The 17,656-nt window shown below is 34.7% G+C and overlaps 1 protein-coding gene across 1 annotated transcript in view; it reads right to left on the bottom strand.

Annotated features, from left to right (window-relative positions):
- Positions 1-17,656, bottom strand: part of TUSC3 (tumor suppressor candidate 3) — a 115,181-nt gene that overhangs the window by 82,822 nt on the left and 14,703 nt on the right. The window lies entirely within an intron of this gene.

The following is a 17,656-nucleotide window of genomic DNA, read 5'->3' as shown; positions in this document are numbered from 1 at the left end:
TACAAGACATATTAGAAGACAGTCTTCTTTATCAAACTATTCCTATGAAAATCTATTTAGAATTATTTTTAATCAAGTAAGCCTGATGTCACATATGCTCAGCAGAAATGGTTTCATTTCCTAAGTTACCCAGGTTCAGTGAAGTTGCAGTGACTGTGCTCTAGGTAGATTGCTACATCATTGTATCAGGATCAGTGCGTCAATCTATCTTGTTTTATATCCTCTGTTCCCCACTCACAGACTGTCTATATCAAATAAGAATGCAAAAAGTGTGGAGAAAACTGGAATATTTGTTTTCAGTGTGGAGAAACTGTGGAATATTACAAGTCAGAAGCTGAGCACTGAAAGAAGGTGGGAAGGACAGAGAGAGGGCAGACAGACAGGAACAGAAAGTAAAGAAGGGTCATCAAACAAAAGGGAAACTAAGTTCAGAAAATTTGAGGATGTCAGACCTCCGTTAAAATACAGAAATTAGTGAAAGGATTTATGAACTGATGTCACTCCACTGTGGAGGAGAAGAATAAACTAGCTTAAAAACATATTGAAATGGGGACACCGAGAAAAGAGAATACAATGAGAGACAAGGCAAGGGTAAAACTCAAATACTGTGTAAGAAAAACTGAGAAAGGAGACAAGGTGGTTTTTCTAGGACTTTCTTTAAAAAAGGAATGAAATAGAAAAATTAGGTCATCTAGTAACATTTTGACAAATCAGTAATGCTATAAATAAGAGCAGAGATAGATATATGCGGGGAAGAAAGGAGTGAACTGTAAGGATCAAGAAAAATTACATTTTGCCTGTCAGACTTTCCATCTTAAAAATTATCAGAGCTCCTCAGGCACAGGTCATCTGAATGGCTTGAGTCCAAAAGTTTTGATCAGTGTAAATTATGAGCAGTTCTGAGAGTCACATTTACTTGACCCTATAAAGCCTTTCAAAAAAAATCCTTTAGGGTTTCATTCCTTTTCTCACAATTTAGCTTATAGTTGTTATCACAAACGAGCAAGAGATTACAAGTCTGTTTATATAAGTTAATCAATTAATATTAAAATTTTTCTTCTGCTAAAAGACATTTGCAAGGTTTCCTTGAATTAGCAGTGTCTGAATTAAATCTTTGGTCATTTCAAAAGATTCACTAGGCATCAGGCACGCAGCTGGTAATGTGCAATAAAACATAAGGAGCTAAAAAGGATGTGAACTAGTATATCCAAAAGCTTAAATAACTGAAGCAAAAAAAGATAAACCAAAGAGAACTAATAAAAAGACACAACTTCTATATTAGCACAGGAATGATGCACAACATCCTACTTGGTACAGAAACCCAAAGACTTCTTAGAATAGGCCTTATTCAGAGAAAAGAAACCCATGAAAAAGCATTAAGGGTACGAAAGCAAGAGCATGATCTTTTCAGAGAAAAAAAAAACAAAAACAACACCAAAAAACACGGGAGGAAAAAATCCAACTCTATTAGTGCTACACAATTTGTTTCTATAAAATAAAGTTATATTGGAAGATTCTTACTCAGAGAATTCCCAAACCAAGATTTACTTGGAAGCTTGTTGCCAATAAAAAAATTGCCTTGATTTTTTCAGAGCCAACCATGTGCAATGTCACGTTCACAGAGCTCTTTATGTAATACTCTGAAGTATGTTCTCAACCACTTGTATCTTGTTATTTTTTTCTAAATGCACTAGCTAAAAAGCACTAGGTAAAAAGCTACTAACTAAACTAACCTCTTTACTATACTTGGTAATCAAGCAAGTGCTTCAGGAATGGAGTAGAAGAATTTGGTACAATTTATATACTTGCTTCATTGCATTCTGAAGCAATCTACTCTTTTCAAATAGAAAGTTATTGAACAGATTGCAGATAATTGCTTACATCATAAACCATTCTGCTATAGGCTACACTTTCCTTAGGCAACTGACCGCACTTCAATATCCTATCCATTTTTTCATACACTTTATTGCAGAAAGACTTGTTTTGCAGAGTAACTGATAAAAGAGAACTTGGAACTGACAGCTCTAGAATTCACAGTGAAGTCATTCTGATTTCTAACTCTTTAGAGAGAGATGAAGGTCAGATATTGTTTTTGTCATTTATGAGACAATATAAGCTGCTGAGTAAGTTAGCAAGTTTTTCCTCATTTCATTTAATAATGAAAACTAAGAAATAAATCTACTCTTAAATAAGTTTAGGTTTTAGCCATGCATTTGATTTTCAAATTCAGTACCTGTCTTAAGGAAATATGGCACATTTCAAAATTCCAACTGTCTACTTTAGTTTTGGATCAAAAAGGCACCTACTTTTAAGACACTACACTCAGAAAATTGGTCAGCCTGTTAAAGGTGGGGGGAGCATGTTTTAAACATGCTGAAGCAGCAGAACAACATTAAGGATTTCATAATTCAGATTTCTCCTGTGTAAAAGAGAATGCTGAAAATTGAAGAAAGATTTTCCAAAAGGGAAAATTTTCCCTATGACCCTAAAAAAACAATCTATTAATATCCAAGAAAGCATTGTTAGAAAAGACAATGGTCTATCCCAAAATGTTCTTGCCATACTGAAACTGAACATGTTCTCCAGTATTTTTCGTCTATCATTTACCATCCAACTATACAAACCATACCTAAAACTGCCACCAAAGGGAATTCCCATTAGGATTCTAGACATTTACACAAATTTTATTAACTCAACCTCTAAACGGCTAAATCTGACAAAACACATCTTGGGATGACTGAGAGACAGAAGCAATATCCAGAAAACAAGAAACTTTTGCGCTAGTGTCTAATTTTCTGCTCCTTTACACAGTCTATACAAGTAAAGACCCTATATTTGTTTAAACCTACTGGTTTACAGAATTCCTCTGAGTACTTATTATCTTTATACCAATAACTCAATGGAACTAGTTGAAACACTAGGGAAAAAACCCAAACAAACAAACCCCAGAAGCCTAAATACGAAAAGGGAAATTTTTCCTGTATGAGGAAAACTCCAGGTTTGATGTTGCAAATAACTACAACAGAATCAACAGATAACAGTCTACTGATAAAAACATAGAGAACTTTTAAAATCAATGGGCGAAGAGGCAGCCAGGTATCATTTATGTATTTTCAGTGGCTGATGCCCCAGGTAGAATAAAAGAACATTCATGATCTATGTGTGGAAACAACATGAATGCTAATTTTTGTAAAACAAACAAAACTATAATGTTCCTTGCTGTTACTACAGTACTTTGTAACAAGTGAAAATCCAGGAATTTTCCTATGAAAGAAGCTGTTCATTTTTCAGAAAATGGGATTTCCCTATAAAGCAATCACCTATGAAAATTATCTTTGCTGCTGTCAAAAGCATAGGCAAACTGTGACAAGTTATGAAACAGAAGATGCTGGCAGGCCAAGCTTCTGGCATCTACACCTGAAGCAATTCCCCATTAGGGACTGCTTCCCAGTGATCCCCCATATCTCCTCTCTGCTTCTTAACCTAACAGAGCTTGTCATCAACAAGCCTTCCCTTTCATACTCTGTGACCAGCAATTTAGCTACTCAAAACACAGCTTTATCTATTTGCTCTCCCAAGACAGTGCCTACAAGATGAAGCATAAACAACAATAAGAACCACCCTGTATCCACACACTTTTGTCTCATTAACTGTTAATCTTCCTTGGCCAGATTTTCTAAATTTCTTTTGGCCTAATTAGAACCACCTTGTTGGGGGCAGGTGGCACCAAGTAACACAAAATACCACACGTATTTTCCTAAATGCTACTTGCTCTGTCTATCCAATGGATATCCCTGACATTTTCAAGACAAATCTCTTAATAAAAAACAAACAAACAAACAAAAAACCCAAAAAAAACCAACAAAACACCTGTTCATTCAGATTTGTTGATCTGTGAAACACAAAATCATAGAAAAATAGCTGGGGTATGGCAAAAAGAAGATAGTATTTGGTTTTCAAGAAAGTTTTATCAAATTTTCTATATCATATCAACAGATTTCACTCCAGTAGCTCAAATTTCACAGTTTCTGTAGTGAAAGAAAAAGAACAAGGAGTTGCTAATTAATGATTTGATACTATATTTGCTACCAGAGATCAGTTAACTACAGATTTTGTTGAGTGTTTCTGAAATGATGATGTTGCAAATAAAATGAAAAAACAAATGAGGTGGCTTGACTTCCATGTTTATGTGTATCTTACCAAAACCAACTAATGCTGATCGAATCACAGTTGATGAAAATTCTGCTTTGCTCACTCAGGTGCATCAAATACACAAGAAACGCTAGCTTTGTAAGCAATTATTTCAGGACAACACTCATTGTAAAAACAAACAAACAATGAACAACACAAGGTTGCACTGATAAGGCATGTAAAGTATCTCATAAATTTCTCAATCTGACGTATGTATCTTAATTTCCAATTTATTTCAACAGTCTCCTTTTTAGTCTTTCATTACACCAAGAATAACAGTACAGAGCAACTAACTGTACTAATAAACACATTTCAGTTGTAAGAATAGTTAACTCCTCTAAAAATGTGTCTGATAAACATTCACAGATATGTAATTACTGACCAAATTACATTATTGGAATTAACATTAGAAGTGTTCTTACAGGCATACATTCCTCTGTTGTTCCTTGTTCACCTGATGCCTGCATATAAATGTCAATTAGACTACCAACATACCAGTATCCTTGAACATATCAAAAATAGTTTTATCACTTGTAAAACTCAACAAACAATAACTCATGTACATTTCATATAACATTTCCTACACACATAAAAGAGCTAGATGGCTACTTTCCTGCACAAGCCTTCTAAAGAAGATTTCACATAGCTCATGGACTTGAAAGTGCTAAAAGAAGGGTAATTTCTTTAGTCTGTCCAGATCTTCATTCTTTTCTCTAAAAGTTCCTAGGCTATTCTGAAACCCAGAAAAAAATAATATTTCACTTTTATCAACAAATTCTTCAAATTAAGGCATGCAGCATCAGCAGCTTAATTGGAAATATTTATTTCCTTTTTTGAATGTCACATCAGAATTGTAATCCGTAATTTCTTGATTCACAACCTTAGGTTCGATGGAGAAGTTCAGGATTAAGTATTTGAATATTCCAGTGAGCAACATATTTTTCTGCAGTAGAAATTAAGAGCATTTATGTCAAATTCTGAAGGCATCAGAAGCATAGTACAAACTGTTCTATAACTCATAAAGTCATAAACTAATTCCACTGAGAACAGCTGTAAAAGTAGTGCAAATGTTTTCTTCTCTGTTCTCTTCTCTTCAACAAAAGAAGAGCATGAGTTAATGCAAATACTACTAACTAGTAAGAAATACAGAAATCTGTTTGGATACTTTTTTCCCCTCTCAGATTACTTATTTATTCAGATTATTTATTTATTTACAAAAAGTAATTGCCTGAACATAACTGACAAGCCATGTAAGCTGGCACAGTATGACCAACTTGATATTATGCTCCATTGACTTAAAGTCATTTAGCTGTGACTGAGGATTTGCTTTTTGGAATCAGACACCGATTTTCATCTTTATGTAAAATAGCCTACATTTTGTGGCACTAAGCCTAAAAATGTCCTTCTAAGGCTAAGTAGATAAATGAACAGAGAACTAGAAGTACTGAGGTTTGGTTTATTTTTTTTTTTTTTTAATTTTAGCCTATAAGTTGTTCTATTAGCAGTTTCAGAAAAATTTGGTTGATTTCTTATTACATAAAGCTGTCATTTCCTGAACATTGTACAAGAAAGTATTAACATTAATATTTTTTCCACTGTAGAAAATGCAAGATAGAAAGTAACCTGCATAATGGTTTACATAAATGTATGTTGTCCCGCTAATTTTACAAAAATCTTCAATTTCCATGGAATACAATCAAAAATTGACAATTTGTTTCAAAATACAAGAGATTCATCCTATTTTGTAATTAATATTTTTTAAAATTTTCAGGTTTTGTCACAAGCTTTATGGTAACTTACATTCATAAAAAATAAAGTTCATCTAATTTAAATAAAGTCTGTAAAGTCAACATTATGAATTACAGAGTAGGACTCTAGTACTGTAAACAAGCACACAACTTCCTTCAGGAAAGATAATCTCTACTGTACTCCATTAAATAAACACAAGTTAAACCATTTAAGTTCTACAGAAATTAGCCTAGGAAAGACACCTCACACAACTTAAGGCTTTTGACTTATTGTTTTGTTGGGTTTTTTTTTAACAAGTGTGGAAGTAATTAAAAACATAATGAGAGATATCAAAAGGATGAATTATGAATTAGAGAAAAGACTCTAGAACAAAAGCACCAGCTAAACCTCAAAGTACATTTTGCTTAGGTCACCTTTACACTGGAAGGATATTAGTCTCAGGAGAGCATAATATAGGACAACCAGGATGATTCCAAGAGTACTTGTTATACACAAAGGCTAGAAAAGCTTCATTTATTCTCAGTGGAAAAAATTTCAGGGTGACCTAGCAAAAACATTGCAAAAGTTCTTGATTTAAGATGGGGAAAAAAAATCTTTAGCTAAATATTACAATTATGCACAAAAAGTTAAAAACTAACATCATTCTGTGCATATATTTCAATTCATTTAAATGATCAAACTTCTAAATGACTGTATATTTTTTTCAATATTCAGAACCTTCAGATTACTGGGAAATGGACACAGTCATACCTTTCAGAGTGCAAGTTTATGATTTTTAGAGCAGATACTTCAAGTTAATTCTATGCACAACTATTACTTTACAAATGGAAAAATTTGTAAATAAATTTCTAACTCCAGGAACACAACTCAAAGCTACAGATTATTAAGATGTGTGACACTAGCTCATTCAGCCTGCCATTTTCAAATATTTCTGTTTATTAGGTAAAATTAAATTTAGCTAACTCTGCCTTTTAAACTAAGTGCAATTTATATTGCCCTTCTGAGTTTCTTAATTCCAAGATTTTTTTTCTTTAGTTGAGCTTTCTGCAATAGTCATCTCACATCATTCAGCAGCCTGGCTCAATCTACAGCGTAGAATCATGAATTAACTACTGAAAGCCATTTGTGTACCTCTCCCTTGCTACAAAGAATATTGACTTCTCAGACACATTAATAACATTGTGTTTATTTTTAAAAATAAGGTAAATTTTGATCCTATTCTTTTCCCTTCACTTCTTATGTGTTAGATGAAATCAGCAGGCAGCCTTACCTGAACTGTCTAGATCATTTGAAGAAATGGTACTTGTCTACAAAAGGCAAAGTTTTGACACTACAGGAAGACACAAGCCATTTCTCCTTCATTCTGAAACAAGAGTCCACAGTGCCTTCGAAAATTTGAAAATGAGGTCTTTCTTTTACTCTTGAGCATTATTTGTGAAGTTGAACATTTCTACAAACAGTGGTATATAACCAACTGTTCCCTTTCAATTTTATTGCAAAATATTTTGTTCAGCTCACTCTCTAACTAACTGAACTATTAAAGAAATAGTGTTACAGAGCAAGCCAAAAGAACCTGGTAATCCAGGATCAGTTGCTCATACACCAGTTTTGTACATACCAGAGCATGTAGCTTATGTACTTCATATACAGAATAATTTGCCCTGTAATAATTTCTATATTCATAAGAGAAAGATGGGAAGAAAATAAAAAAGTCAACATTACCTGGAATTTTCTCCTTCTTTGGGATACAATAGAGACAGACAAACAGAACCCTGACCAAGTCTTAACATGAAGAAAACAGTCTGCATTTCTTATCTAGTCTTATTGAAGGTTCCATTACAACAACAGACCAACTTCACAGTACCACAAAATGGTTGAAGTTGGAAGGGAGCTCTGGAGGTCACTAAGGCCAGACAGCTTTTGAGTATTTCCAAAAGGGAGAATTTACAACCTTCCTGGGCAAGTCCTGCCAGTGCTTGGTCATCTTCTCAGTATAGAAGTGTTTACTGATGTTCAGATGGAACCCCTGTGTTTCAGTTTGTGCCCACTGCCCCCAGTCTTGTCACTGGGCACAAGTGATTCTGGCTGTTGTTTTAACTTTACGCTCCAGGTATTTCTTCACATCGATAAACTCCTTCTGAGCCTGCTCTTTCCTGGAATAAACAGTCCCAGCTTTCTCAGTCCTTCCTCAAAACATTTTCAATTTCAGAACATGAGATGAAAAGCATGATACTTAAAGGATGTGCATGAAAAGACATCACTTAACAGTAAAATCTTCTTCAATTTAAGTTATTTCAAACACCAGGTTAAAATCAGATGTAGTGTTTCCAATCATTGGAAGTACAGAATACATGACTAAACTGCTACAATGAAAATAAGTTTTATTTTAAAAATCTTATAAATGACTGCAGAAAGCATCAAAACTTTTCATTGAATTAGATTTTAAAGGACAACTGGGAAGTTGCATGTCCTGTTAAAAGAAAGAAGGCTACGAACAAATCAATTCAACAACCACTTAAAATGTAAAATGCACAGCAAATACAATGCAAATCAGAGACGATTTGGTTTCATGAATGAAAACATACTGGAATGATGATGCAGAAATTAAATTGTTCTAAGGGTAAGTAAACACTGTTTGGTAATCAGAAGTATAACTGCTTGTATAGAAAAACACCAAGACCTCAGTGAAGCATACTTAAATAATTTCAACAGAACCCCTTTAATGAATTTTTTTTAATTACTCCATCAAGGAATATAACAGTATTTTAACTTTCTTTTTTCTTATATAAGAGACACTTAAAATGAGGGCATATAATAGATAAGAATTTTAGAGGAAATTAACTGACCTTTAAAAAAAAAAAAAAGGAAGAAAAAAAAAACAACAAATAGCAGAATTCTTATTCCCAAGTTACTACAAACAAGCAACAAACAATGAGTTAACTTGATCTAGAGAACAGAAAGCATCTAGTTAAAAAATATTCTAAATATAATGAGCACTCTGGCTTCTTCATCTTCCAAAACATTAAAAGGAAAAACCACAAAGAAACAAAAACAAAATAAAAATAAAATAAATAAATACCACACCAAAACCAAACACCAATCAAACAAACAAACCAAAAACCCCACATACATAGGCAGATATCATGGATTTGGTCTTTTTGATATTAATAAGAGGATTCTCAAGTACCTATTCGTTATTGGCACCTTTATATTAATATGAAAGGTTATCTTGCTGATTAGGACACAGGGAAACTAAAAAACAGAATTAAATTTCTCACCTGCCTCTTCACAACAAATGAATTAAAAGCCTAATGTCAGAGGCAAGATGTGGTGATAATAAGCAATAAACAGTTTCTATATTGTGACAAGGCAGTCAAGTACTTTCTGAAGTAAGATATCTAACTATGCACAAACTAATGTAAAAATCAGGAATTTAAAAAATTATAATCAAAAAGTTACAGACAAAACTATTAATATTTACAGTGGAAAAAGTTATCATTACTACCAAAGGGACTGAAACATCTCCTAACTACCTACCACAGATAAAAGTTGCACTTGTTCCTTAAAAATTCCAGATGTTCTTTATGCTTTACCCATTAATCCAAGTACCTACTGGATTAAAACTCCTATGTACAAATATGGCAGAAAACAAATAAATATTATGGAGATTATTATTACTGTTCTTACTAAACAAAAATTATAACTCCAGACTTGGCAGATATAAGATCTATCAGGATTAAAAACAACTGCAGATTTTCCACCAATAAAACCAACCAAACAAAAAATCAACCAACCAACCCACCCCCCAAAAAAACACAAACAAAAAACCCACACAATCAAACAAAAAATCTTGCTTATAGCCTGGGGAAACAGAGAACACAGAAACAGTTTCCCTAAAAAGTTTACCTTTATGACAGGAAGGTCTTCAGTACTGCACTTTCTCCCATGCAACCTTAAGACAGCCACTTCACCAATTCCCCTACAAATACTACAATTGCCAAAGAATTAGGGAAGTTTGCCAGTAGCAAGATAGAATATATTGCCACTACGATTTTGTACAGTAGCACAATGGTCTAAGCTAACACAGTTGCCACCAGAAGGAAAACCCAGGAAAGCTGAAACAGTAACTGACCAAAACGCACTGAACGGTTCTGATCTACTCATCTGCCAATTTAACACTACCAACTCATTTATAAAGCTGATCAAAGAGGTGAGTTAACTAAATAGTGAAAGATAAGTGAGAAAAAGTCTTTGATAAGCTTGCTTCCCTCCTGCTCCCCAAAGTAGAGTAAGAGAGTGGATCTCTTGATAGATAAACACAAAGTGCTATTGAGAGGAAGATTAGATAGGCCTAAAACCAATTATAAGTGATAAATAAGTGCAAAGTTCATCAATACACTTAGCAACAAAACTGGTGAGTATTCATAGAATATGCAAGAACAAACAGTAAATCACCTCATTACAAGGAAAAATGCCAATCAGGAACATTGACATTGGTTGCACCACCTTAAATATAGTCAATCAGGGAGATTTTCATCACAGAAACTTCTTGCAGTCCTAAAAACATGCCAGAGAAAAAGTACATACTACTTATAACCTCATTCCATTTTTAGTCTGGTACAATTTACAATTCATGTTGTTCAAGGGAGTCAGGATTTCATATTTCAAGAACAGGACATTTAAAAAAATACATTTCCTACAGAACTATTAACTGTGTCAAAATTTCCTTCCTCCTGCATTATGTGTGTGCACATCCCTAAATAATTCTCGACTTACACAATTAGTTCCCCCCCCCTACATTTAGGAGAAAACAATTAAGAAAAACTCTCATTTTGACAATGAGAGATGAAACGTAAAATAATAGGAATTATATTCAGATTCAAGGCATCCAGTGCAGACATTTCAAGTCCTCCCCACACATTTTCAGTGAAATAATACATTAGTGACCACAGGGAGGAGAAAGCATCACCAGAAATTAGATGCAATTACTGCCCCAATCCCTACAGACATAAAGACTGAGAATACACTTTATCTCCACTTGACAGAAACCTGTCCTTTTACAAGAACACCACATAATTTGCTATAAAGTTTTAGGTCTGAATCACATTTGAAAATAAGTACAAGAGGCATTACTTTCCAATTTACTTTGCTGGTACATAAGTCCTTATCTCCCTCTCCAAGAATGTAGTTCAACTGAATTTAATTTACTCTGCAAAACAATGCAATTATAATAAGTAAAATATTTATAAAATGTATAACATTATGAAATGTATATAGGACACTATAAAAACAAAAAATTTAAAAAAATACCATAGTTAAGTATTCTGCACTATGTATACACATGAAGTTACATATGCAGGACTGAGATTAATGAATATTAATGAACCACACAAATGGGTTGCTTGATATTGATCCCCACTTGACTGAAATCGTCTGATGGCCTAACTGACTTATTGTTAGTTTGGCTCACTGGTTTTGACCAAATATCCAATAATTCCAGGTTTTGTGGTACAAGGTGAGAAGAGACAAAATATTTTCCTGCAAAAATACTGTTTTATCAAACTATGTAAATGTATGCTTCAAAAGACAAATAAGAGCACATAAAGGCAAGTATTTAAAGATTCCATAAAACAGAACAGACAGGGCTTGTGAGCCAGATGGCATTTTACCAGCCACTCATAAAAGGGGGTGGGAGAAATAATCTGTAGCATGACTAAGTCAATTTGCATATACACAGTTCTGTCTCCAGGATAAGCTACCAGAATCTGTAACACTAAAATAAAACTTCATATTTCTACAAAAACAAATACTGTATCTGAGGCACATTGACTGTTCCCACTCAAAAGAACACAGTTAACCAATGAGAAAAAAAATTTACTCTCCTGGTATTTACTCTCCTTGTAATTTCAAGTGGCATTTAAACAGACCATTGTGTAGAAGCAAATAAAGCAGTGTTCAGCCAATTAAAATGGCAAATTTCAACAAATACAACAAGTTTCAGGAAAGGGTATATTTTAAAAACATCAGTGCAAAAAGTTATGTACCACTGGCAAGCCAAGGCTTTCAGAGAGGCTGCAGATTTTAGAGGAAAATTGTCCTAGAGAAAATTCAGTTCCTCAATCAACCGTAGAAACCCGTTAGAGCCAGATCCACTACCTGCCAATCTTCCCTCACAGTCCATGCTACTTCTAACAGTTCCCTTTTCTCTTTTCCCTATTTTCATCACTCATTAACATGAAAGTACCCATTTTTCCTATGGAAATGAATGAGAAGAAAGAAGAAGGTACTACTGACTTACTGACAGCACATAAGGCCACCAGAACTCTTACTGGAGAACAGAGAATGAAAAAAGAAAGATTCAGAAAGCCATGGTATTTCTTCTTCAAAGAACAGGAGATCCAGAAGATCTCCAGAACGTATTCTAAAAGGAACGTGGGATCAACAATGACAGAAGAAGGGAGGAAAGCAGACCCGGAAAATGATTGAGCGTGTGTAAGCACAAACGATGCAAGCTTCTACCATATACACAGCTATGGCCGAATAATATACCTTAATACGTACTACAAAGCCTAAAGAAGCAAGAAGTTACTTTCAAGGTCTTTAACAAAAGCCTGTAACAGAATCTGTGGCAACCATACTGAACTCACAATTGAACACACCTTTTAAATGGCAGAACAGTGTATTTCTTTAATATTGTACTAATAAAGAATTTATAGACTAAATTATGTTGTCCAGGGTTCTAGTATAATATTGATAGTTTAATTTGCACTCTTAATTAATTTTGCAAAAGGAATTATTCTTTCGGTATTGTTGTTATTTATGTAATAATCAGAGCACAGGAAATCCTAATCAAGGAGCAGAATTTAATTGTGTAAGGTATTGGAGAAGCACGTAACAGACAGTTCTTGGTCCCAAGAGTTTGGAAGCTACAAGTCAAGGAAGACAAAACAAATTTGCTTATTTATGTATTTCTGCTCATAGAAAACAAAAGACCAATGAAGACCATGGATTAACACGGTCCACAGTTGCTTTGCCACATTTTTTGTCTAATCACTGTCAAGATTTTAGAACCTTGACAGCAAAACAGACAGAGGGGTTTAAAAGAACAGGAGTCTTCGCAATGCTTTGTGATATGCTGTTTAAATAGGAAAATATTAATAAAATTAATCCAGAGATACCTGTTTTTAAGATTTAAATGGATGGACAATAAAGAAAGATGATGCAGGATAATGAAGAGCAAGAAGTTGGTAAAAAAAAGAGTAGAGTAAAATATCTTCTACAACTTTTGTTTACTATTCATAGTTTCAGAAGTAAAGGGTATGTAATCTGTCACAGATATTGATGGACTAGGGCTAGAAAACAAACGGAAGACAGATGTGGTAAGTAAAACACCATCATTTTTTAAGTTTTCAAAGCAGCCATTGCCTTAATATTCATTAAGTGTAGAGAACCTTTATTTTATCCCTGAAGCCCTAATTATTGTGAACCCACACTGTCATCTACATTTTTTTGCAAGACTGCATCCTTTCCCTTTTCAGAAAACTTAATTAAATCTTTAATAAGCCAGTATAAATGTAAAGGATGTGGAACACCAAATATCACCTTATGCATATTTATTAAATTTCTGCAAACCCTAAAGCATTTCTCCCCAAATTAATGGTATGGAAAAAATTGATTTCAGTTTACCTGCCAATTTATTTTCTTGTAATAATTCCATCTGTTAGTTCTCATGACAAGGACCTCAGTACTAAATGGCATCTGAATATAGTCTCCACAACTTGGTATCAACCCCACAGCCTAAACCACAGCTGATCACTTCCTCACCTAATTGATTAAAATAATCATTTTTATGGCTTAATCACTGTGTGAAATTAAGCGTGAAATCTACCCACCCTCAGCAAGTGGACAGCCTTATTTTCATATTTTTGCTCAAACTGTAGTATACAGAGCAGCTTAAGATCATCGAGGAAGCAAGCAATGACATTCTAATGGTGTTACCACCATATGAATATGAGCTCTGGTCTTAAAACTGGTGACAGTGTAAGTCCAATTTCTAAAACTACTTAAACCTAGACTACTTAAACATTTAATTCAAGTAATTCATTAGACCTCTTTTGACAAGCAAAAATCATAAGGCAGATATGACAGAGCACTGAACTGAGTCTGGCTGCATACATGCAAGTAATCTTGTCCTAATAGAAAATGTTACTTTCAAATAATATTAGCATATTTAAGTCATCCAGGGGACAGAGCACAGAGGACAAAACAATGTTGAAATCTTCCAAAGAACTGAAAAACTTCTTTTGGAGAAATTACTCTAACTTTCAAAAGCATATAAAACTCCAACTTTGAAGCTTGTGATGAAAACTGTAAATTAATTGATTGATTAGACATCTGCACACTATTGATTTCCTCAGGTTGTGGAAAATTCAACAGCTATAAAAGCATGACTTGCATTATTCATCTGGTCCAACTTTGAGATATACAAATGGCATTTATAATGTCAGTACCTAATTTCAGTGCTGAGTACTCTGATAAAAGCATTCAGCTAATATTCTAAAAATTGTATCCAACCATCTTTCAAATACCCAAAGCCCAATGATTAACAAGATAGTGTATCTAGTCTATCACTCTGCAATGCAGTTATGTTTTGTTGATACAAGTATGTGGCATATAGAAGGTGACACAGCCTATAAAATGAATCACAAAACAAAAATCAGTTACAGAAATTATCTCTACTAGTGACATAAATGAAGGGATTGAGTGCACTCTCAGCAAATTTGCCGATGACACCAAGCAGAGTGGTGTGGTTGACACCTCTGAAGGATGGGATGCCATCCAGAGGGACCTGAACAAGCTCAAGAAGTGAACCCATGGGAATCTCACGCAGTTTAACAAGATCAAGTGCAAGGTGCTGCTCCTGCATCAGGGCAACTCCCAGTATCAGTACAGGCTGGGGAATGAGCGGATTAAGAGCATCCCGACTCAGAAGGACTTGGGAGTACTTGTGGATGAGACGCTGGACATGACCCAGCAATGTGTGCTTGCAGCCCAGGAAGCCACTTGTATCCTGGGCTGCACCAAAAGCAGCAGAGTCAGCAGATCAGGGGAGGTGATTCTGTCCCTCTGCTCTGGTGAGACCTCATGTGGAGTAGAGTACTGTGTTCAGCTCTGGGATCCTCAGCACAAGAAAGACATGGACCTTTTGGAGTGAGTCCAAAGAAGACCACCAAGATGATCAGATACTTTATTATTCTTCAAACACATTCTTCAGCACTGGTATCAGAAATGGTTATCATAATGGTCTCCCCCAATATGATGTGCACATGCAATAATGTAATCAGATAACTATTTCCTCATCTGTTTATTTGGAAATGACACTTGCCCTCTCCACAAGAGCTTAAAATTGGTATTCATTTTCAAATAGCTGTCATTATTCCCCCCTTCCCCTCATCACAGTGTTCCAGGACAACCTCGTAGAAGTGACCTTCACACTTAGTTCCCAATCGCACAGAGCAATCAGGTGGGTAAGTATAACATAGAGAAATACTGCACCATTAGTTTTTAATCACAGGAAATAACCCATGTCACGTATAACCCTATTTGTCTCTCTCCAAATGACTGATGGAAGATGGCCAATATATTAGACTGAAAAAAGACTTACAGAATCATCTAATTCAAAACACTCATGTGAAATGAGCATTTCTTATTAGTTACTTTAAGATCTAATGAATCATATGACTTCGCTACAGCACCATCCCTTCTATCAAGATGTAACATAGTTTCAATTACAATGGGTTTCAAAAATCATATGCTCCTGATACTTACTGTCTCTACAGTTGTAAGTGTTGTAGAGGTCATCCCACTCAAACTTCTCAAATCATGGCTACCTTCAGGAGCTACAATGGGTTGCTGAGGGCATAGTCCAGTAGAGTTTTTAAAAGTCTACAAGGATGGAGAGCAACCCCTACAGGCAGCTTCTTCTTATGAATTATTTTTTTCCTTCAATATCCCATGAAAATTTCCTTCTTCCTGCATCTTGTGGCCCTCATACTTGTCATTTCACTATGCAAACTATTAGATTATGAATAACATGCCCATTCGTTATGTTTCTTGGGAAAAAACGTCAGAAAAAATGAAGAGCTCTGATTTTTCACCAATTCAGAAACTGCATGATTTACAGTGACAGTTATCTATAGAAGAGAAGAATTCCTGCTCAAAGTATGTACAATATAAAACTTATACCATCTGAAAAACTTATTAAGTCTGATATGCCACATCAGCTATTTGTATGTCAGTGTACTGTATAGAAAGAACCAAACATACCTTTATCATTACAGTAATATACAGCCCAGTCCCGCAAATTTAAATCTCTTCCAAGTCAAAAAGGTAGTGGCCAATTCAAAGGCCAAATGATCACAAATTTACTCCCAGCTCAATCTTACTTATTTATGTTCAGTCCCAGGAAGCTGAAATGCATTCACAGCCTCAGAACATCATTGATAAATGTTCCAGATATCAATCCAATTATCCTGAAATATATGCTTCAGTAGAAGAATAGGTTCTTAAGCATACTAAGTAGAGAAGCCAATATTTTTGTAGTGTCTTAATGCAGTGCATAGTGGGAAAATAAGAACCATACTCTTAAGAATCCTGACTGCCTGTGAAGAACATATTTCCATACTACACCAATTAAGATGTGAAAGCTAGTATTCTAAAGATGTGAACAAACCCCCCCAACAGGGGTGGTAAAGTCAACATTGCAATCCAATTTGTGCATGACAAAATCTAAGTTTTAATTCAGACTGATTTGGCAGTTTTATTTCATTCACTATTCATAGCTAAGAGAGAGGGGAAAAAAAAATCTACTTCAGGCCAGAAGAGGTTCTTGTAAAAGAACAAATTAACTATGAAGCAAGGTAGCTGTAAAGTCTTTTGAACAGTAATTCTATTCAGTAAGTTCAGAAAAATGTCAAATGGACAGTCTTACCCTAGATAGCAGGACAGATGAAAAGCACTCCTTTCTTTGACACCAAAAAACTTGGCAAAGACAAAGACTAGTAAAACAGTAAGGCGTGAGCCGTAAGAGTTGTCTGAGCTATGCAGTCCAACTTGCAAGATTTGAAATTCAGTTTCTTTTTGTTTGCATCTAAGAGCTTGCAAAAACTAAACAGAGTATTTCATGCACGATTTTACCAATCTCTGGATTAAGAACAACACGTTCCTGAGACTGAAGGCACACAACAGCAGAATTTACATCTGATAAAATACTCTTAGTTTGGGGCCAAGTCAATCCTCTCCAGATGCATCTGTAACTACAGATGTAGATTCCTTAACAGCCTCATTCTGTAAAGTACAGAAAGAGAGATGCAAGACTTAGGACTGCTGAATTAATTATGACTGAGCATTCCTCATAGAGAGATCCATTAGAGGAAAACATTAGACTCAAGAAAAACAGAGCTGAAAACAGCTAAAGAGTGGAAGATTATGGGTTGGTGAAGGAATAACATTTCCCCTCCCTAGGTGTCCATTGCAGATGCTGTTACAGAAAAAAATACTGGGAATAGGTGAACTCAGCCTGAATGAGTTAAGTCATTCTTACCCATCTTATATTGAAACCCTAGATGATTTGTTGTCATAAAAAATTTAAAGCACTAAGTAGTTTTACACCACTGCTCAGAAAGGAATCAAAACAAACAAAAAAAGATTACTTCTG

This window comes from Myiozetetes cayanensis, unplaced genomic scaffold, assembly GCF_022539395.1.
Source record: "Myiozetetes cayanensis isolate MyiCay16 unplaced genomic scaffold, myiCay2020 scf7, whole genome shotgun sequence".
NCBI lineage: Eukaryota > Metazoa > Chordata > Aves > Passeriformes > Tyrannidae > Myiozetetes > Myiozetetes cayanensis.
Note: the sequence above shows the minus strand (reverse complement) of the source record. Positions and strands in the feature narration are given on the sequence as shown.